At 45.5% G+C, this 22,527-nt stretch overlaps 1 protein-coding gene across 4 annotated transcripts in view; it reads right to left on the bottom strand.

Moving 5' to 3' along the window:
* The window catches only part of TNRC6C (trinucleotide repeat containing adaptor 6C), a 143,965-nt gene extending 122,775 nt beyond the window's left edge, over positions 1–21,190 (bottom strand). For all 4 annotated transcript variants that reach the window (XM_086688175.1, XM_086688178.1, XM_086688177.1 and 1 more), the window contains exon 1: positions 21,055–21,190. The gene's annotated coding sequence lies outside the window, so the exon portion shown is untranslated. The remainder of the gene's footprint in view (positions 1–21,054) is intronic.
* Between the last annotated feature and the right edge of the window lie 1,337 nt (positions 21,191–22,527).

Raw genomic sequence — 22,527 nt, 5'->3', positions numbered from 1 at the left:
ACAGAAAAAGAGAAGAGGTAAATCATTTTAATGTATTTCCATTAAAAACTAAGTTTTAGTTTTTCTGAGAACTGGATTTCAGGATCATCCTTACGTTCATCGTTATGCCTACGCTGAAACTTTTTTTGAGGTGCGGGGAGAGGTCCCAACCAAAAGCCTGGGATGTTCACCGGGTCCTTCCTCCGCTGCCATTCCTGAACTCCAGTTTTTGTGCCTCCCATGCTCGTAAGTCTGCTGAACACTCTGCTCAGCGTCTCAACTTGTCTTCTGTTCAGCTTTTCAGTCACAGCTTCTGTGTTGGCAATGCCTCTGGGGGTCAAATAGCACCAAATGTTGATCCTGCCTCCTCAGACCTCTCTTCTTCTAGGGGTGTTGGCCCCTCACAGTCCTCAATGCCCTGGCCGCCTCTAATGCCTTCAAAGCATTGCTCTTTGGTCTACCTAGTACTTTTCGTCCTTGGCAGCAGTGCTGGTCTGACACAACTCGTCTGCCCTAGCCAGAAACAGAAGTCTCAAATCGTACTGGATTTTACTCAGTAACTCTTCAGGTAGCAATTAGGATCACCTCGGGAGTTTTCTTACTTGATCTACTAGTGCAGTGAAATGTTAGATTTCTTGCATCCCCAAGGTAACCCTTACTTGGTCTTACCATTCTCCTGATTAATATGCTGCTCCATTTATCTCAAACTTTCTTTAGAGATTTTAAAGAAACAGTATGAATACTGACAAATTATACTTGTTGGTAAACTGTTTAAGATTCTCAGACTATATTTCTGTAACAGGAATTTAAGTTAGCTTTGTTGCTATCACTTTCAAGTATTTGGTATCATAATTACGCTAGCTTCATAAAGAGGACACCTTTCCCTCCTTTTTAAGTTCTTAGGGGCACCTGGGTGGCTCAGTTAAGCGTCTGACTCTTGATTTTGGCTCAGGTCATAACCCCAGGGTTGGGGGATCGGGCTCCATGCTGAGTGTGGCACCTTCTTGAGATTCTCTCTCTCCTTCTGCCCCTCTCCCCTGCTCGTACATGTGCACAGTCTCTCTCTCTCTTTCAAATAAAAAAGGTAATAAAGTTCTTAGACGATTCACACAGTAAATATTAAAAATATGAAAGAATTAATTTTTATTGACATTATCTGAAAAGGAGAAACTTTCTGGAGAGAAATTCTTTTATAATTAAAATGTCTTTCCTGTTCTGCTTAGATTTTCTGGATTCTCCAAGGGTCTGTGACTACCTAAAAAGTTAAGGTCCTGTCCTAGCACAAAGCTAAGACTCAACAATTCCTGTTTCCTTTTGACCTAAAAAGTTCTCTTTTTGTTTTGCACCAGGTCATGAATATCTACACCATTTTGAGTCAGGGAGTTGCTTTTCATGACCTGAAGCTTTACCATTACTGGAGAGCACGGATGTAGGAAAGATACTGTGAAACTGTATCACCTTACTTTCCTTATTGTTGGGAATCTCATTGAACTTGGGGGGAGAGAGCTGGTGCCATTAGAAGTCAGCAATCTAACACATATGAAGATTTAGTTATTCGCCCAAGCAGTTATTTACTGAGTGCATACTCTATATTAAGCTCAGTTTTATAAAAGATGAAAAAAATTAAACCTGAATCTTGCCTTCAAGGAGTTTATAACCTAATAGAAGAAAATTTGCATACATACACAATCATCATAAAAAGTAGAAAGTCCACATCCCATAAGATAGCTACCAACCAGAATCAACCAGAGTCATTCAAAAATTCATACAATCTGTATGCCAAGTAGCAACAAGTTAAACATTCTATTTTCCCTCTTTAACATACCTTTAAAATGAAGGAGGAAACCACGCTTTATAGGTAAGTGACTAAGCGACTGTATATTTCTTAAGTATCTCATCTTAGTGAATAAAGCTTTACGCATTATGGTAATTAAATGCCACAGGAGACCAGTTTATAAGCATTTCTGGGACACTGACTGGGGCTTCTTTATGTGAAATCCAGTAAATTAAACCGACAATATGATCGTCACAAGAACAAATCCTAATAGTCTACAAAGAATACGAATTCGATCTCTATCCCATGTCTTTGCTCACACGATAATTTTATGTCAGCTTATGTGGAGTTTTTAGAGTAACACACCCTGCGCCCTGACCACCCCACACACCTTATAAATCAGGCCAAGGCGATTACATGGCCATGTCTGTGGCAGGATTAAAATAACGCCACCCTCTACACCGGAATCACTCCTCTGAAATTACAGCAACACACACACACACAAATAGATAATGACAATGCAAACACGTGCTAGTGAGGAACAGACTTTGCAGGCCTGGACACAGAGAAGATAATGTGTACCTACAAGGTGTCAAATTTACGCACTCTCTCATTTAAAACATATAATAACCCTGTAGTAGGCATTAGTATTCCCACCTTCCAGATAAGAAAACAAAGGCCCAGAGCAATTAAAAAATAAACCCAAAGTTACTCAGCTTGTAAGGAGCACCCCTAGAAACCTAGCCTAGAATTGTGTCGACAATTCCCAAGACCACACTTCCCCCAGTGGTCCCCAAATGCTGGTTAGCAGTTGACGAGAATAATACCCTGCACACATTTAAAGTGTACCATTCAATGAATTTTGTTCTACGTGTACCCCCGTCACACTCACTCACGCACACACGCGTGCGCTACTCAAGATAACTCCACAGAAGGAAAAAAGAAGGATGACGTCAGGTAAACTTTTCATAAAGCTACATTCACTCGCTACAGGACTCTCCTCGAAGCTGGTGTCCTTCGTAGTTCTTTGCACGGGAGTGTCTTTTCTTTTATAATGAGAAGAGTGGATGGCGGTGGTTTTTGAGTGTCTCACGTGGCACGTAAAAGATGGCAACCATAGGCCGGCTTCCACTTCTGTGTTGTAACTGTATTGGTGTACGAAGTCTGAACCACAATGCCTTTCCGTGTTTTCAAAAGAACAGATTTCGCCCTCAAAAAGAAAGGTCTGATCAAATCATATTTAGGAGATACCTACTTCTCCACAAGAATGACAAACATTTTTTAAAACTGCTGTGTGTAGCCTCCTTGACAGGCAAAATTCTAAGGGAGGCACCCCCGTTCCTGGCACTGCCGTCTTTCCAGGGGTCCCTCGGGGTCTCATCTCCTTGCCCTGCTCCCCCCACCCCCCACTTCTACCGCTCAATCTCAACAGACATGCTCACAGGTAATAATGTATTTCAGTCCCCTGACATGGATGACCATCTTCACGGCCACATTCTTACCAGCAGCACAGGAGTGGAAGAATTTCTCTTCTCATCGTCCTGAGGATTCTAGTTAAACCTTGCCAGCTGAATATGGTCCCTCCGAATCTGGTTTCTTTAATTTGCTTTTCTCTGATTATTGGCTAGATTAATTTTTACAATATGTTTGCTCACCAACCTGTTTCATAATTGTCTTCCCTTTTGCTCTTTTGTGCCAAAAGGCATAAAAAAAAACTAGTTTTCTCCAAGAGCTGGGTTTGAACCCACGACTGTCTGATCCTAGGCACGTCATACCACCTCTTTGGATCTCAGTTTTCTCCCCTAGAAACCCCAAACATCCATGAATTTTAAGCAGTTTACATTAATTAAGACTTATTCCTAAAAACACAGCAGGCACACAAAATATAATGCTGATAATAATATTGCTGTTGCTAATGCATCATCACCTTGACTATAGAGAACATTAAAATTTTTTTTTTCTTTTTCAACGTTTTTATTTATTTTTGGGACAGAGAGAGACAGAGCATGAACGGGGGAGGGGCAGAGAGAGAGGGAGACACAGAATCGGAAACAGGCTCCAGGCTCCGAGCCATCGGCCCAGAGCCCGACGCGGGGCTCGAACTCATGGACCGCGAGATCGTGACCTGGTTGAAGCCGGACGCTTAACCGACTGCGCCACCCAGGCGCCCCGACTATAGAGAACATTAAATAGCAACAGTAATATAAACTCCGAATAAAACTAAGCAAAAACAAAACAAAACAAAACAAAACAACACACACACACACAAAATCCTCATATTTTTAACGAAAAATACAGTAAGAGTGTCTGAAGAATAAGGGCACCTGGGTGGCTCGGTCGTTTAGGCGTCCGACTTCGGCTCAGGTCATGATCTCACAGCTCGTGGGTTCGGGCGCACGTCAGGCTCTTTGCTGACATGACAGTTCGGAGCCTGGAGCTTCCGATTCTATGTTTCCCTCTCTCTCTGCCCCTCCCCCACTCGTGCTCTCTCTCCGTCTCTCAAAAAAAAACAAGATTAAAAAAAAATGTCTACAGAATACATTCATATTCGATGCGTATCAAAGCCTTCAGATAAAAGGACAGCTTTTCCTTCTCTAAGGAGTCAGTACATTTAGAGTTGAGCAGCCTTAAGAACCACGATCCAGTTTCTGAACACTTCCATCACCCACAAAGATCCAGTCTGTAGCCTCACCCTTAGCTCCAGACAGCTCCGAACATGCTTTTGGATCCTATGGTTTTGCCCTTTGTGGAAACAGCCCATAAATTAAGCACAGCTATTTTCGCTTGGTATGATGTTTTTGAGATTCATCCACACTACAGCATGTATCAGAATTTCATTCTTTTTATTGCTGAATAATATTCCACTGTACGGCTAATCCGCATTTCCAATATCTATTTACCAGTTGATGGTCTGGGATTGTTTCCACTTGTTGGCTCTTTTGAGTAACATTCACGGTCACGTTTTTGTGTCAGCAGACGTTCTTGTCTGCACTGCAGAGATAGATACGCAGGGAGGAACGGCCAGGTCATATGGTAAATTTACATGTAACTTAAGAAACCGCCAAACTGTTTTCCAAAGCACCTATACCAAGCAATTCCCACCAGCAATGCGTGAGGTTCCCCATTTCTCCACGTCCGTGTTCTCACCTGGCCTTTCAACCAAAGCCATTCCAGTGCGTACAGAGTGGTTACCTCTTGGTTTTAATTTTCAGTTCCTGAATGATTAACAATGTTGAGTGCTTATGTATGTGCTTATTAGCAATCTGTGTTATCTTCTTTGGTGAAATGTCTATGGAAATCCTTTGTCCATTTTTTAACTGGGCACTTTGTCTTTTATTGACTTACGAGAGTTGTTCTTTTCATGTATTCTGAATACCAGTCCTTTATCAGCTCTATGATTTGCAAATGTTTTCTTCCAGTCTGTGGACTGTCTTTTCATGCTCTTAATGCCTCTTAATGGTGTCTTTTGAAGTACAAAGTTTTAGATTCTGATGAAGTGATGGATCTTGCTTTTGGTGTTACATCTATGAACTCTAAGCAAAGGTCACAAGGGTCTTCTGCTACATTTCTAACAGTTGTAGCATTTTAAATCATTAGTCTATGATCCATGTTGAGTTTGTTTTTGTGTATGATGTGAGACAAGGGTCTAAATCACCTTCTTAAAAAAAAAAAAAAAAAAAAAGGTGTATCTGTGGATTCACAGATATCCAGCTGTCCCAGAACATGTATCGAAAAGACTATTTTGGGGAACCTGGCTGGCTCAGTCAGTGGAGCGTGCAACTCTTGATCTCGAGGTTGTGGGTTCGGGCCCCATGTTGGATGTGGAGATTACTTAAAAGTAAAATCTTAAAAAAGAAATCACTATTTTTTTCCCCATTAAAATGCCTTGCACAGTGTCAAAAATCAGTTCACCATAAATGTAAAGGTTTATTTCTGAACACTCAATTATGCTCCATTAGTCAAGATGTCTGTCCGTGTGCCAATACCACACTGTCCTAACTGCTTTAGCTTTAAGGTATATTCTTAAATTGGGAATTTGAAGTCCTTTCTTTAACTTTTTATCTGGTAAATGGCTTTGGCTATTCTAAGTCTTTTGCACTTCCATATAAATTTTAGAATCAGCTTGTCAGCTTGTCAATTTCTGCAAAAAAAAAAAAAAAGCCTTTTGGAATTTTGATAGGGATTCCATTGAATTTATAGTTCAATTTAAGGGGAATTGCTACATTAACAACATCATGTCTTCCTATCCATGAATGTAGGCTATCCCTACAATGACCTGGATCTTCTATCATTTCTCTCAGCAATGTTTTGCAATTTGCAGTGTAAAAATCCTTCACTTTTTTGTTAAATTTATTCTCAAGTATTTCTTTTTGATGTTATAGTGAATGAAATTAAGAAAATGATTTCAAACTGTTTCCTGCTAGTATATAGAAATACAAATGATTTCTGTATATTAATCTTGTATCCTACAACTTTGCTGAACTTGTTTACTAGTTCTAGTAGCTTTTTTTTTTAAGATTGTATTTTTAAGTAATCTCTTCACCCACCGTGGGGCTTGAACTCACAACTCCAAGATCAAGAGTTGCATGCTCCATTGACTGAGCCAGCAAGGAGCCCTTCAGTTTGTTGTTTTTTTACAGACTCCTTAGGGTTTTCTACATACAGAGTCATGTTATCTGTGGATAAGAACAGTTTTACTGCTTCCTTTCCAATGTAGATGTCTTTTCTTTCTTTTTTCCTTTCAATGTTTTGTTTTATTTTTGAGACAGGGAGAGCACCTGTGAGTGGGAGGGGGGCAAAAAGAGAGGGAAACAGAAGGTCTGAAGTGGGCTCTGCCCTGACAGCAGAGAGCCTGATGCAGGGCTCGAACTCACAAATGGTGAGATCATGACCCAAGCCAAAGTCGGATGCTTAACCAACCGAGCCACCCGGGTGCCCCTATTTCCTTTATAAACTGACTGCACATGCTAAAATCTCCAGCACAACGTTGAGTAGACGTTAAAAGGATGGACATTCTATGTCTTGTTCCCTATTTTAGGAAGAAAGCATTCATTACACACCCTTAAGTATGATGTTAACTTCTTGTGTTATGTATGTTTTTCTTACATGCTCTTTATCAAGTTAAAGAAGTTCCCTACTAAGGGCATCTGGCTGGCTCAGTCAGAACCCCTGACTCTCGATCTCAGGGTTCTAAGTGTGAGCCCCACATTAGGTGTAGAGATTACTTAAGAAAAATAAAATCTGAAAAAAAAAAAAAAAAAGAAGTTCCCTTCAATATCTAATTTGCTGAGAGTTTCTATCATGAGGGAGTGTTGGATTCTGTCAAGTGCTTTTTCTGAATCTATTGAGATGGTCATGTGGTTCCATTCTTTATTCTAATCAATATGGTGTACTACATAAAGTGATTTTGGGATGTTAACCTAAACTTGCAGTTCTGCAATAAATGTCACTTGGTCATAATCCCCCCCACCCTTTTTTTAAGTTTATTTATTTATTTTCAGTAATCTCTGTATCCAACATGGGGCTCAAACTCACGACCCCAAGGATCAAGAGTCGCACGCTCTTCTGAATGAGCCAGCCAGGGGAACCTGATCATAATCGTTTTTATATCTTGCTGGACTCAGCTTCCTTATATTTGGCTAAAGATTTTTGTGTTTACATTCACAAAAAATATTGGGCTGCAGTTTTATTTTTTTGTGATGTCTTTGGCTTTGGTACCATGGCAATACTGGCCCCACTGAATCAGTTAGGAAGCATTTCTTCCTCCTGTATTTTCTGGAAATGTTTGTGATGTCCTGGTATTAGTTCTTTACTTCTGAATTAGAATTCACCAGTGAACCCAAGATGACCTGGGTTTTTCTTTGTGGCAAGATTTGTAATTATGGGGGCTCCTGGCTGGCTCTGTCAGTGGAGCCCACAACTCTTGATCTCAGGGTCATGAGTTCAAGCCCCCCTTGGGTATAGAGCTTACTTTAAAAGAGAGAGACAGACAGAGATTTGTAATTACTAATAAATGTCTTTTCTTGTTATATGCCCATTCAGATTTTTCACTCTTTTTGAATGTTTTGGTGATTTGTCCATTTCTACCACTATCATTTCATCTAAGCTATGTAATCTGTTGGTATAAAGTTATTCATAGTTCCTATTTAATTTCTATAAGATCAACACTCATTCTTGATTTTAGTAATTTATATCTTCTCTGTTTTCATCAATCTAGCCACAGGTTTGTCCATTCTGTGGATCTTTTCAATTAACCAGCTTTTGGTTTTGTTGATCTTCTCTATTACTTTTCTGTTTCTACTTCATTGACTTCTACTCTAATATTTATTTCCTTCCTTTTGCTTTTTTCAGTTTGTTTTTCACTCTCTGGATTCATAAGGTGGAACCTTAATTTTTGATTTGAGATCTTTCTCCTTTTCTAATATAGATATTTAAAGCTATAAATTTCCCTCTTAGTACAGTTTGGCTGCACCTCATGAATTTTAATATGTTGTGTTTTCTATTTTTAATTCGGTTCAAAATACTTTCTGACTTTCCCTTGTGATCTCTTCTTTGACCCAATTACTCAGAAATCTCTTGCCTCATTTCTTATGGACTACACATGGAGACAAAGAGCAGAGTCCAAAGGGATTCCAAAACTTTTTACCGGAGCAATTATAAGGAGGGAAGTGCTGTTGGAGATGGGGGGGGGGGGGGGCGGCGCAGGTGCAGTGGACGTAGGGGCAAGAGCAGCAGTTCAGTCCGGGACATGTGAGGTGGATATTCTCACGCAACAGTCATGTGGGGATATGGACAACTGGATACGCAAATACTGAGTCTGGGGAGCAGTCCAGGCTGGTGATATAAAACTTAGGAGTCTTCAGGGCATGTGTGGTATATAAAGTCACAGGACTGAATTACCAAAGGTGTGAACGTCCACAGAGAAAAGAAAGTTTCCATGTGTGAAGTCTGAGACAGTTTCGTGAAGGAGACTGTTGTTAACTTAGGTATGTTAGGACACTTAGAATTTGATCTAGCAAGGACAAGGCAATTCAAGCACTCTGTAAGCCACAAATGTAAAATAAATGTTGTCACATAAGAACACGTCGTCATCTGTGACTAATGGAGGCGCTGAAGATAATGATACTAAGAGATCTAGATCTCCATATAAATAGACATTTTACAATACGCATGGATACATCTATGTCAGGCTTACTGTATGTATGTCTGCTAAAATGATAACATCCCTTAAATTGTCCACGTTCCTAAAACAAGGTCTTCGCCTCACACAGTTACTTTTCTGTCCGTATCTCTACCAGTCATTTAACATATGTCTCTTCTGAAAACCGTGAAATCAAAGGAGCAGAATTGTTGCCGTAATGAAGACCATTCTCAGGAATGTCACTCTGAAGGGACACACTGTTACTGTGAAAGGCCCCGGAGGGACTTCAATCACATCGATGTAGAACTCAGTCTCCTTGGAAAGAAAAAGGAGAGGCTCTGAGCTGACAAATGATGGGAAAGTAGAAAAGAAACGGAACGACTGCTGCTCGCACTACCTGCAGTCACCTACAGAACATGGTCAAGGGTGTTACCCTGGGCTTCTGCTACGAGATGAGGTCGGTGGATGCTCACTTCCCCGTCAATGTTGCTACTCAGGAGAATGGTCCTCTCGTGGAAATCTGAAATTTCTTGGATGAAAAAGACATCCGCAGGGTCTGGAAGAGGCCAGGTGTTGCTTGTTCAGTATCTCAAGCCCCAAAAGATGGGTTAATTCTTGAAGGAAATGACATTGAACTTGTAACAAACTCAGCTGCTTTGATTCAGCAGGCCACGACAGTTCAAAATAAGGGTATCAGAAAATTTCTGGATGGTATCGATTTTTCTGAAAAAGGAACAGTTCAGTAGGCTAATGGCCAAGATCCAAGTTGTGCCCAGTTGTACAGAAACAGCAGGATGCCAGATGATTTTTCAGACCTATTTGTGTTATTCTAAACTTTTTGTTTTAAATTTGAGAGAGAGAGTACCGGCGGGTAAGGGGCAGAAAGAGAGGAAGAGAGGAGGAGAGAGAGAATCCCAAGCAGCCCCACGCTGTCAGCACAGAGCCTGACGCAGGGCTCGATCTTACGATCGCCTGAGACGAAATCAAGAGTCGGACGCTTAACTGACTGAGCCACCCGGGTGCCCCTTGAGATATTTAAAAGATGCAATAAAAGCTGTACTGATCTGGGGCTTCTTCTTAAACCAACAGTCCTTTCCAACTATTTGGCAAGTAAACCATTGCAAAGTAAAAAAAGAAAAAAAGAAAAAGAAAGAAGCAGTAGCAAAATTGTTATCCCTCCAGCCAGACAACCACACGACAAAACAAAAGATAACATGCTTATTCCAAAGCAAGTGTCTGAATCTTGTTACCATATAAGTCTTCAAGGGTTTACAACACTCCATTCCTGCAAACTTTTTTTGTTGAAGAATCGGAACAAAGATATAATACTGAAGAAAAATGGGTCAAGTGAGGGAAATTGCTTTCCAACTGAGATTTGAGATTGAATAGGAAGTGGGTGAATTAGAAGAAAGACAGTTATCACCCATTTGTACGCTGCTCTTATATATCAAAGGCAGCTTACTTCCAGCTTACCCATTAACTAAAGCATTCTAGTTTCAAGGTGACACAGAGTTTTACAGAAATGTCTTCCCACTTTTAATAATGTGGCTCAAAACTAGAATCCCTTTAAATAGGCTTAAAATTTCCAGTGATGTTAACTTTCAAATAATGTTTCAAGAAAAACCTGCTGCTGTGGCAGAAAAAAGAAATAATCCATGAGATGTGTGTTTGTCTCACAGACACCCTTCTTGCCTAGCTTCATTCTAGACGCCAGGGTTAGAAATCAGAGAGAAAAGAGAATCCATCATCAAGCGTTTCAAACATAAACAACATTTCTTATAAACACATCAATGTCAGTTTTCTCTTAGTATACTCTTAGAGCCCACGATGACACTATCTGGAACTACAAACCCATTAGACACAGGTTATTTATGTGACACTTAATAAAACTGCTTTATTAAAATAGGTCAGATGCCACAGTTCAAATTTGGGGCCCCAAGGATCTCTTAGATCTTTAAAAATACTGAAAATCACCCTGCCCATCTGAATGAAGTGGGCAACAGGATGGTCAGGTGCACAGTTACTGCAGTCAGACAGACCCGACTTCTCCAAGGTACCTCGGGGTTTCAGCTATTGATGAAAATAAATGAGATTATAGTAGGCTTTCTATACGTAGCATGTGAGAAGCCCTCAAAACACCATAGCTATTATGAAGTTTGGAATCCTTTCTCCAGCTGTGAATTTATACCTTCGGAGCAAACAGGCTTAGCAACACAAGTGCACTGAAATGGAAAAAAGGGGACTCTTCACCCTATCGCCAAACCAGGCCTTACCCCCATTTCCAAAGTGCAGTTTCAGGAAAGAGAAATGAAAAATAAAATGAAAAGGTCGGGGGTGAGGTTATGGGAAAAACAAAAGAAAAACTTCTGAGTGATCTTAAAGGCTGAATTCTGAAACTGATGTCCACTGACTTGAGACGTAGTTAGAAAATCACAATTTAAAAAGAAAAAACAGGGGCGCCTGGGTGGCTCAGTTGGTTGAGCGTCTGACTTCAGCTCAGGTCATGATCTCACAGCTCGTGAGTTCGAGCCCCGCGTTGGGCTCTGTGCTGGCAGCTCAGAACCTGGAGCCTGCTTCGGATTCTGTGCCTCCCTCTCTCTCTGCCCCTCCCCCGCTCACGCTCTGTCTCTGCCTCTCTCAAAAATAAATAAACATTAAAAAAAATTTTTTTTCCAACGTTTTTTATTTATTTTTGGGACAGAGAGAAACAGAGCATGAACGGGGGAGGGGCAGAGAGAGAGGGAGACACAGCATCGGAAACAGGCTCCAGGCTCCGAGCCATCAGCCCAGAGCCTGACGCGGGGCTCGAACTCACGGACCGCGAGATCGTGACCTGGCTGAAGTCGGAGGCTTAACCGACTGCGCCACCCAGGCGCCCCCAAAAAATTTTTTTAATAAAAAGAAAAGACATCTTTTTTAGGCCATTGGATCTGCACGATGAAAATTCTGCCACTGAAAGTAAAATCAGGCATGTATGTAAGCTAAGAACCACATTCAATAATTCTGCCAAAGGAGTATTTAAGTTATGAGTCAACATAAACTCATTTCAAGAAAAAGAATTTCGACAACATCCTTTTAAAATCTGATCTAATTTCCAGAGTTCCCCTGATGGAGAATAAAATAATACGTTAAATATATACTAACCACATATTCTGGGTTGGCAAGAATGAGTCCATTACTTAAAATACTCATTTTTACAATGGGCTAGTATCCGAAGATAGTTACTAAATCTGTAAAAGGTAAACCCAGAGTTATTTTGTGATTTATCTACCATTCCTAAAATTCAAATGCCCATAAGAAATATCATCATTTGGTTGGCGGTACTTTTCCTGGAGGAGCCCAAGGGCCCCTGGGAAAGGTAACAGCCCGCTGCCATGGGTGCCAAGAGAACATACAGTGCAGGGGCGCCTGGGGGGCGCAGCCGGTTGGGCGTCCGACTTCGGCTCAGGTCACGATCTCGCGGTCCGTGAGTTCGAGCCCCGCGTCGGGCTCTGTGCTGACCGCTCGGAGCCTGGAGCCTGCTTCAGATTCTGTGTCCCCCTCTCTCTCCGCCCCACCCCTGCTTGTGCTCTGTCTCTCTGTCTTTCAAAAATGAATAAACATTAAAAAAAAATTAAAAAAAAAAAAGAAAGAAAGAAAATCCAGGGCAAGTGAGCCACGGCCGACTATGGAGGTGGACTCACCTCTGAAGCTCTCCCCACAACTACAGACACACCCGACAGGCTGGGCCGACTAGCTGAAGATATGGTCAGTCGGTCACTATCCTAAAAAGACTAAACACAGAGGAAAAGTACGCATTTCTCAGCCTCTTCTCTCTCCCTACTCTCACTGGTGGGGGCAACATCTCTGAAGAAACAGACGACTGAAAACAAAACTGAAAATTCTGATCTTAGTGTCCCCAAAATACTGTAGACATTACAAAGATGAACATGCCATCATCCCTGCTATCAAGTAACTCAAAATCTAAGACAGAAATGATGGTAATGAAGAAACCTTCATTTCTTTGTAAAGCATGAATCTGTAAAGGGCTGTGCTGGGGTTTAGAGTCTGAAATGAACAAGAATGACTCATGCTCATCAATTAAATACAAAACCATAATATATACAAAAGTACGACTGTGGCTAAGGTTCTTACTCATCACCTGACTGTGGTAAATAAATAAGATTCTTGTCTGCTTTAAGGCTTCCCCACCCCGCTCTATCGTGGGGTGTACAGTTAAAAAAAAAAAAAGCCCATTTTGTTGTTTTAGTTGTTTTCTTTGTAAAGAACAGAATCTCCAATCACTTTGGTTTAAGGATTCTATTACATTTATCTAACCTTTAAAAAGTTCTAGTAACTTCAACACAGCCTAACTACTAACACTGCTATTTATGTTATAAACTGATCTGTTATGTCATTATCTGATCTTATGTTTCCTGGAAATACTGAAGATTTGTTGTCTCTCTTTTCTGTCAATATCCTATTCCCATAAAATTTATGACATATCTAGGACTGTTACATAAAGTCTGAGTTAAGATATTTTTATGGGTATGATACCAAGAAAATTCGACTTCGTTGAGAGTACTCACCCTAATTAACAGCAGAACCCTATTATTACATGGCTCATTCCATACTGGGATTTATGCTGTGAGTCAAATCTATACCCCAGAACCTCAAATAATAAACTCCCCTAAAGCTGCTATCTTATGTGTCATCTTTCCCCAATCAGCGTTTTAAAAGGATGCATTATATATATTTTACCAAATATTTTAACTTTAGCTTCTTTATTTACTTAATTTAAAGCTTCTCTGCAACTTCCAGGAAAAGCAGCAAGCATGTCTTACCTCTGAGAACTTACTCCTTCCAACAGTCCACACCAGTCATTCTGTACTGTTTTGTCCTGCTGATTCTTCCTCGCACCTTTTCAGTATGACCCTGCCATCAAGCTTGTCCAAGCCTGCATCACCTACACAGACAACTACAAGAGCCATGGTCCTCACCCTTCCAACTTCTGCTCCCACCATCTGCTACATTTGGCCTCAAAAGAACTTTCTAATGGAACACTTGGTCTATGTCATGCCCATCAACAACCATCGATAGTTCCCAACCAGCCGAAGAACGGAGTTTGTACCCATACAGCCCCTTCTAAGCCTACGTGCCAACACAAAACTCCCATTTACAGAAGGTCCTAGTGTCACTTATTCGGTAAAAATACTGAGTTCCAGCTGCTATGTTAGGGACTCGCTAAAACTTTCCCCCATCCAGCCAAGTTCTATCAACTTTCCAGGACCTGTTTCCAGTGAAGTCTTGCCTTCATCACTGGGACTCCTGGGTCCTCTCCCTCTTCTGAATGACCGGGCACTCTATTTATTTCTGCATTCCCGAAGTTGGTTCCACTGAAGCAAAAGGCAGTATGAAGTGAAAACAGTGTTTGGCGGTCACATACATTTGGGGAAAACTGGGCTAACAAAGGAAATCATTTTTTTCTGCTGGGCTTCTCGGAGCACCCAGCATGTTCACGTGCATCTTCAAGAGGGCAGATATAGAATATGTATAATTATATGCTGCCAGAAGTTTTTGTTAACTTAAGGACGTGTCACAACATTTAATTGTTTTTCCGTTTTTGTTTTGTTTTGTTGTTTGGTGCCTGCCCCTCTCACTAGTCAAACTCCAGGAGGGCAGGGAGATGTTGATCCTTACCAAGGCCACCGCTCAGAAAAGACATGAAGTTTTTGTGGAATAAAGAAAGAAAAGCTGTGCCCAGGCTTGGGGTTTAGAAGGCAGCGTGGGGGGCGGGGGGTGGTGACAAAGAGCTCAGACTCCTGCATCAAAGGACCGAATGCATCATTAAGGCCCTGCCTTTGGGTAAGTCATTCAACCTCCGTGGGCCTTAGCTTCCCCATCTAGAAAATGTACGCAGTAACATGAGCTACCTTACAACTTACTGTGCAGGAATGGATCTCACACACAAAGTGCCCAAAAGGCATCCAGTTAATATTAGCAGATGGATTGGGAGGATACAGACCAGAAGAGAGACCAATTAAAAAGCTATTCCAATAGTCAGTTATTTATCCGCGAGTGAGGGCTTTAAAGTGGACCGTCTGAGTTTAAATTCTGGCTTTACTTCCTACAGGCTGTAGGATCTTTCTCTGGCCTCCCTTTCCTGGTCTGTAAATTGGGAACAATAAAAGCAACCATTTTCCAGGAATGCTGTGTTGTGAAAATTCAGTAAGAGATCGCTCCTGTCCTCGGTACGTGTCACACAATAAGCGCTCGAGTACTAATTGCACCTATTTGAAGATTATTATTATGTTTTTAAAGTTTATTTATTTTGAGAGGGACAGAGACAGCACAAGTGGGGGAGGGGCCGAGAGAGAGAATGCCAAGCAGGCTCTGACACAGGGCTCGAACTCACAAAACCTCAAGATCATGAGCTGAGCCGGAACCAAGAGCTGGACGCTTAACTGACTAAGCCACCAGGAGCCCCTGAAGATTATTTTAAGTGGAGGCCTGGTTACCCGCACATGCCCCTGTTCCCCATCCCCAATTCTCCATTGTCCCCCAGAGACTCAAACATCCTTCCTTCCACACAGCCATCACCTTCCTCCCTCACCTCATCGTCTCCCCACCCAAACCCGCTCATTTAAAACATCACCCTCCTGAAGAACAAACCCTGTTAAATTCCCTTCCTACACACTTTCCCTTCCTTTTTCGCATTTATTTCGTACACAGTGTGAGAAAACAGAATGCAAAGGAGCAATTCTGCATCCCCCCCCCCCCGTTATTTCTGAACAACTCCGTTAACATCTTTTCACAGCACGAATGGTTGGAAAGGTGGTAAATTGTACCAACGCTGCCATTTCCCCATCGCAGATCTTAACTTTAATTCCCAGTTGCTAATTTAACTTAGATTCTCCCCGCTTATTAAAAGAGTAATTAAAAAGAAATTATCTTTGGGAATAGAAAGTAAACAATACCTTTGCCAGGCTCAACTCAAGCAACTGATTTTAGTTGCGAGAGAGACACTCTTCTTAATGAGCTACGCTGTACACATAAAATGAACCCAACAAAGCACATATTCCCCAAAAAGCACCTTGACGCTGGCCAGTCTGCACCTTAGCAAGGGGCTCCACCACAGACAGGGGTCACCCCCCTGCTGAGAATAATCCGGCTGGACACTGTGATACTGCAGGTTTGCAGTTCAGGCCTTCGCAGGAAGGGCATTATGAAGACATAAGAGTATTAATTTCTCAAACGCTCCAAAGAAGGGCAACAGACCTTTAAAGAAGGGTCTTCTTTAAAGAAGGGTCTTTAAAGAAGAAAAGAGCTGTTCAGGTGTTTGTATTTTAGAGGATCACAGGGGATCACATGGATTTATATGAACAGATGTTGGTCACAGAAAATGCTGTAACCTTATAATGCTGATGAGCTGATATATCTGCACACTCTTCCACTGTCATATTTTTGCACAAAAACTTTTTTAATTTTCAATTTTGTGTGTGTGTGTGTGTGTGTGTGTGTGTGTGTGTGTGTGAAAAGGCTTATGAGGAAGCAAAGTGGGAACCGGGCCATGACAGACCAATTCCTCTGGTTAGCTCTCTGGAGGACAGATTCCAGATGACCCTCTGGGCCCTGGGTGCTGTGACCCAGTGGCCCAGTGACCCTACCTGTCTTCAGGCAGGTTGTTCTTCCCACAGGAGAGGAGTGTTGTGACAAAGAGGCAAATAAAGAAAGGGAGACCACGGGACAGACAACCCACTACTCCTACTTCTTAGAGCAAATATGTAAATCTACTGGCCTAGAAGAGACAGATCTCAGAAGCTGTATTCTTGCCCATCCTTAATCATTACTGTATCTTCGAACACCAAAGTCCCAGTGCACGGCGAAAGCTCCAAAGAGCCACATGGAGTATTAAGAGTTCAAAGTAGCAGCGAACACTGCTTTGCCAAGGCCATTCCTTCTGCTGTGGTTGCAGCCAGGAGGGCTCAGGAGGGCGCGAACAGCTATCTGTGCTTCAGCAGTGATGTTTTATGGCTGGGTGCCCAGATTGTCTCGCTCCACGCACAGCTCTGCAGCCTTTGGAGGGCTACAGAGGGAGAAGGCATTCTTAACAAACAGCTCTCCATCCCTGCAAGAGCTTCTTCATTCTCTGAAAGCATCCGTGGCCAAGAAAAGAATTCATTTTTAGTCAACTCTAAAAATGGCACAAAGGGTATGAATTTTCACCACGTTTTTAATATGCAAACCTTGTCACATCCCAGTTGGAGAATTTAAAAATACGTATTTTACTTTTCATTAAGTAAGTTACTGTTGAAACGCATGCTTTGCACAATAGGAAACTTACAGGATTATCTTAATCAAGTTATTCAAACAAGTTCACTGGGCAAGGATTACATATTTCTAGGTTTCAACATCACACGTGCAATCTCTACACAAGGTTATAGTTTTTTTCTGACAGGTAATCTTTACACTTTTAAGTAATTATATTCTTGAAAACTTGTTTATAAGCTGGATGTTTATAATTGAGAACATCGTTATTGCATTAAAAATTTATCTAAAGAAAGCTTACGGTCTATTATTTTGCAGAGCAAAGAATGCTCTCCTCATGACTGACTACACGATTATTTTAAAGCTAATCTGTAAAAACTTAGACATCCGTGATTAGACTGGCTTAAAGAAAATCTGTAAAATCTACCTGGAAAAAAAGGGGGGAGGGGCCGGTTCTCATTTGATATTCTGCTCTTTCTACTTACATCTATGCATGACGTCTCCAAACAAAATTAAGATGCTAACTGTCTTAATTAAGCAAATAATCCAGTCATCATACAAAACAGATTGCAGCACCAATGCTCCTTCAAAAGATTTCCTTACAGCTCATCTTTAACACCAAGAGACCCTCTGAAATAAAGCTGGCACGAAAGGTAAAAACCCACTTCTCTCAAAACCATGAATAAGGAGCCGTAAGAATTTCAAAGAAAACAAACACAAAACAAAGTTGCCTGGTTTTTCCCCCTACTTAGACCTTCTAGGCTCTGCCTGCTCCAGGCTCCACTTCCTGCTCCCTCAACCCATCCTCCTCCTGGTTCCAAGGCCTTCCATAAATCTGTCCCTTGTCTCCTCTCCGTTTCTCATGCTCCCCCACCCCCGCCCCTGGGGCTTCGGTTGCGATGGCTAGATAATCTGTGTTTGCTGCATCCCCAAATCTTAATGGTCTCATACATTGTTCTGATATGGGGAACGGTCTCGGAGTTGACAATCTATTTTCTTCCTTATAAAATCTTCTCAGACAGCAACCTCTGAACAATAAACCCTGACTGAGTGGTAGGGTCATCTAAAACATACGCGTGCGATGTAATCTCATGGATCTAATGCTTACTGGGGAAGGCCCTAGAGACCCACAAATAGTCTTTAAAATGGCCCGTAAGCCGTAAAATGTTGTGAGGAAAGTTCTAGGATGCCAAGACATTCCGTATACTCCAATCCAATAATGGATAAATAAACTAATCTCCACCAGTACTCTATTTTTAAAAATTTAAGATTAGCATCATTTTCTTGAGTCAAACAAGAATAAGGTTACACTCAGACCTCCTGGCCCTCACTTGAAGTTGGGGCAGTAATGCAAACATTGCATTTGCAGCCAGTGCTCCAGGAATCTTATCTTCCATTTCTTTCCAACTGAAAGCTCTCTTCACTGAGGAAAAAGGCCGCCCCACTCCAGCCCTGACCTCCTCCTCCTCCAGCTTGGTTTTGGAAGTGAGCCAGATGACAGCATTTGGAAAAGCACAAATTTATCTCAGTAGAGCCGGCTGTTTAACCAAAAGGTGGTGGTGGTGGTGGTGGTGGTGAGAAATACTGTAATTTGAAAGGAGATTTCCCCCATGCCTTACTTCTGTTTTAATCCCCGTGGGTCCAATGAAACCGTGCACCCCTACTTTCCCTCATAATCAGCACGCTAATGCAACTATTTGTTCCAAAACTCCTGAGCTGACTAAGTATAAATATAAACCTGCTACAAAATAATCTTTGTCAAAGTGTTAAAACATATGCCACTTGAAAAAGAACAACAATAGTAAACATTGTAAGAAGAAAAACCTGAAGTCAACATTTACATGTACCCAGGTTACTACTAAAATATTTAAATGCCAGATTCCAAAATGAAACAGTGAGGATTAAGCCTTATGACAGCCTCAGTGTCCACCTTATTTAGTTTAATGGTTTAATAGTAAAGCAGAGGTGCCCATCGGTAAGGTCTTCCGTTTGGACAAGAAACACGTAAGGCTTAGAATCAGTCTTTGAAAACTAGATCCTTGTAATAAAATCAAGTCTGAACATATATGTACAAAACACCTGGGACCCATGGGTCCATTCTCTCTTGCTTAAGGAAATGCTAACTTTAAGAAATTATTCTACATCACCGGAAGTAAAGTTTAACTTAACCAATACTTTTACCATTTTCTGAGCTATCAATTTCCCATGACCCAACGTGTGAAAGAACAGATTCTAACTAAGAACCTCTATTCTTATGAAACGCAAACATCAAAAAGTTTCTGTAGAAAAAACTAACTTTCAGGGTAGGTAAATCAAGTAGCAGCTACTTAGACCATTATTATCTTCTGTAAATACCAACAATAAAAGTAGCGTGGGTAACATAACTGGGCCGCTCATTTTTAAAACCTCATTTAGCATCATTTCCCCCCAGCAAAGCATCCTGGGAGCGCTGCACCGAAAGGCTTTCAAAGACCCGAACCACCTCCATGGTTCGGGTTGGGGGCGGGGGGGGGGGGGGGGGGCGGATAATGCAAATGTCTTCAAGGTGCCCTCAGCCAACCAAGTTCATCTGGCCCGGGGCTAAGTTTTTTTCCTCTACTCTGTCTCCCAGGACCGAAGAAGTCTGGAATCCATGCACAGAACTGTCAACACCCCTACATATTTCAAACCGTCCGCTGTCCGCGGAGATCACTCAAGCCACGTTTCCAGGGTCTCCAACGCATCCTCACAGTTACAGGATTCTAAACGCAGGAAACAAGTTGCATACAATAAGCCTTCTGCGGGTCAGATTACGTTCGGGGACGCAGCCGTCTCTACACAGCGATCACCGCGCACTGACCACCTACACCGACCGCAGCACCGCGGGGTCCGGGGAAAATCCGACCGTCGGCCACACAATGGATTAACCCAGCCAGATGCCTCCAACTCGCAACTCCTTCCAGGCGCTCAAGTTGGACACGCACAGAGCACCATTTTGAGTTCCGAATCTGCAGTTCATGCCTAGACAGCACCGAGCAGACGACTCAAATGGAGGTTTAATCCGACAGGGAGGCAAAGGTTCGCGGCAATTCCATTCATCCTGTACAGAACCGCTGATGCGGTCAAGTGCCTTCAAACGCGGAAGGTGCAGCCGGGATGTGCGGCTCCTCCGCCGCCGCCCCCTGCGGCACCGATCGCGCATCTTCGGGGAGCTTCCCAAAGCCCCGTGTGACCTGCAAGCGGACGGTTCCCCGGCCCGGCTAACACGCAGGGAACCCGTCCAGTCGCACACGCACGTTTGAACGGCCACGAATCAACTGGTTAAGTGTCATCCACAAGGCAAAGGTGCAAGCGAGGCGTCGCTCGAGCGGAGGTGGCACTGGGGCGCTCGGGTTACGTGATGTGCTAGCAGGGCGGCCGTGGCGCGGCTCCTTTTCCTCGTGCGCACGGCTCCGCAGGCTGCAGCACCGCTAGCAGCCCACCTGACTCCAGACCCGCAGAGGGCCGAGGGGAGCCCTCACCCTCCCCCCAAAGCACGCCCGGGGCTCGCTCTTCCCCCCAACAACGGCGCGGGAGGCCCTCCACCGAAAACGCCTCGGGCTCGTGCGTGCCATCAGAGATGCAAAAATCCACGGGTGACCGTTCTGGGGGAACCCGGCTCCAGCAACCGCGCGAGTGGAACGCGCACACATCTGGCGTGCGGCCGCGCCACCCGTCGCGACCCCGCCGGCTCCCCCGCACCCGGCGCTCCGCGAACCTCTCTCCCCGCGCGCACGCACGCCCCGGCCCCGCGCCGCCCGCGGCTCCTCCCGCGCCGCGCATCCCTTCCCGCCCGGGACCCGCCGGGGCCCCTCGCGCTCCGGGCCCGGCCGAACAAAGGCGACGCCGCCAGCTCGGCCAGCTGCGGCGGCTCGGAGGCCCGGCCCGCGCTCACCTGGGCTCCGTCCCCGGCGGCGGCGGCGGCGGCGGCGGTGGCGGCGGCGGCGGCGGCGGTTCCTCGGCGGGGCTCCGGCAGCGCGGGCCTGGCGGCGGCGGCGGCCGCGGCAACGGCGACGACGACCCGGGCGGCCGCCCCGGGGCCTGCGGGGCGCTCGGGCGGCAGGGGCCCGCTCGGCGCCGGCGCCGCGGGCTCAGGTCCCGGCGCGGGCGGCGGCGGCGGCGGCGGCGACGCGGGCGGGTGGGCGGCGGCGGCGGCGGCGCGTCCCGGCAGGTCCAGGTCCGGCCCCGGCGACGCCGCGACGCGCCCTCCTCGCGCCCGCGAGCGGGACGGCGGCTCCGGCGCGGCCCGGGATCCGAGGTGGCGGCGGCGACGCTCGGCGCTCGGCCGGCTCCGCTCCCTCCGCCTCCGGCTCGGGCGGGCCCGCGGCGGCGGCGGCAGGAGCGCGGCGGGCGCGGGGACGGCCCTGTCAGGGGCGGCGGGGGCGGCCGGGGCGGCGCTCAGGGCTGCGGGGCGGCGGGGCGGGCGGCGGCGGCTGCGGCTCCCGGGGCCGTCGCGCTGAGGTGCGGAGCTGCCACCGCGGCCATCTTGTTGCTCTAACTGACAAGAACCCCCCCTCCCCCCGCTCCAGCCAGACGGGGCGCTCGCGCCCCCTTCCCCGCCCCGCGTTGGCCTCCAACAGGAAGTCGTCCCGGCCCCTGCCACGTGACTCCGCCGCATCTGCATACCGGAGGGCGAACTGGCCAATCGGCGCTCCGCGCCGGAGCTCCGCCCCCACGCGCCCCTCCCCGGCCCATTGGCTCATCCCGCCTAGGCCACGCCCCGTCCTTCCCCCTTAATACCCGCTCGCGTTGTGGTTCCGCAGACCGCGCGGGGAGCGCGCCGGGGCGCCGGCGGGTGCGCGCGCTCCCCCTGTCCGGGCGCGTGCAGGTCTCGGGGGCCCGCGCTCCGCCTGCGGTGCCTGGAGACCTTCGAGATGTGTGGGCGCTGCGGCTCGGTGTCAGCGCACTGGACGGCGGGGCCCGGGCCCGGGCCCGGGCCCGGCCCTGCGAGGCCGCTCAGTTCCCCCCCCGCCGGCGCCCTGGAGCGTCCGGGCCCCGGTTTTGCGCGGTATTTTCACCCGGCGGCGCCGGCCCTCTGTGCAGCGGCGACCGGCGGCCGCTCCGGCGCGCCTCCCGCCCGTGCCATGCACACGCCCTACACCTCCCCACCGTGCACAGACTTAGGCGCGCCGACCCGGGCCCCGGAGCATCCAGCTCGCCGCCCTCCTCCCAGCCTGCCCCTGCACGCAGCAGTCCCCCGGGGAGCTCCCTGCTGCGAGCCGAACGAACCTCCCCGCGAAACAGCCTCCCGGGGAGGACAGCAGTGCCCTCGAGAGCGAACACTCCGCCCCCACCGCGCCGACCCGGGACAGGGCGGGACCCTGACGCCCCGGCGCTGGGTACCGGGTGGTGGTTCTCCAGGCCGCCG

Source organism: Puma concolor, chromosome E1, assembly GCF_028749965.1.
Source record: "Puma concolor isolate L17-30 chromosome E1, mPumCon1.1.hap2, whole genome shotgun sequence".
NCBI lineage: Eukaryota > Metazoa > Chordata > Mammalia > Carnivora > Felidae > Puma > Puma concolor.
The sequence above is the reverse complement of the archived record's forward strand: the minus strand, read 5'-3'. Positions and strand labels throughout refer to the sequence as shown.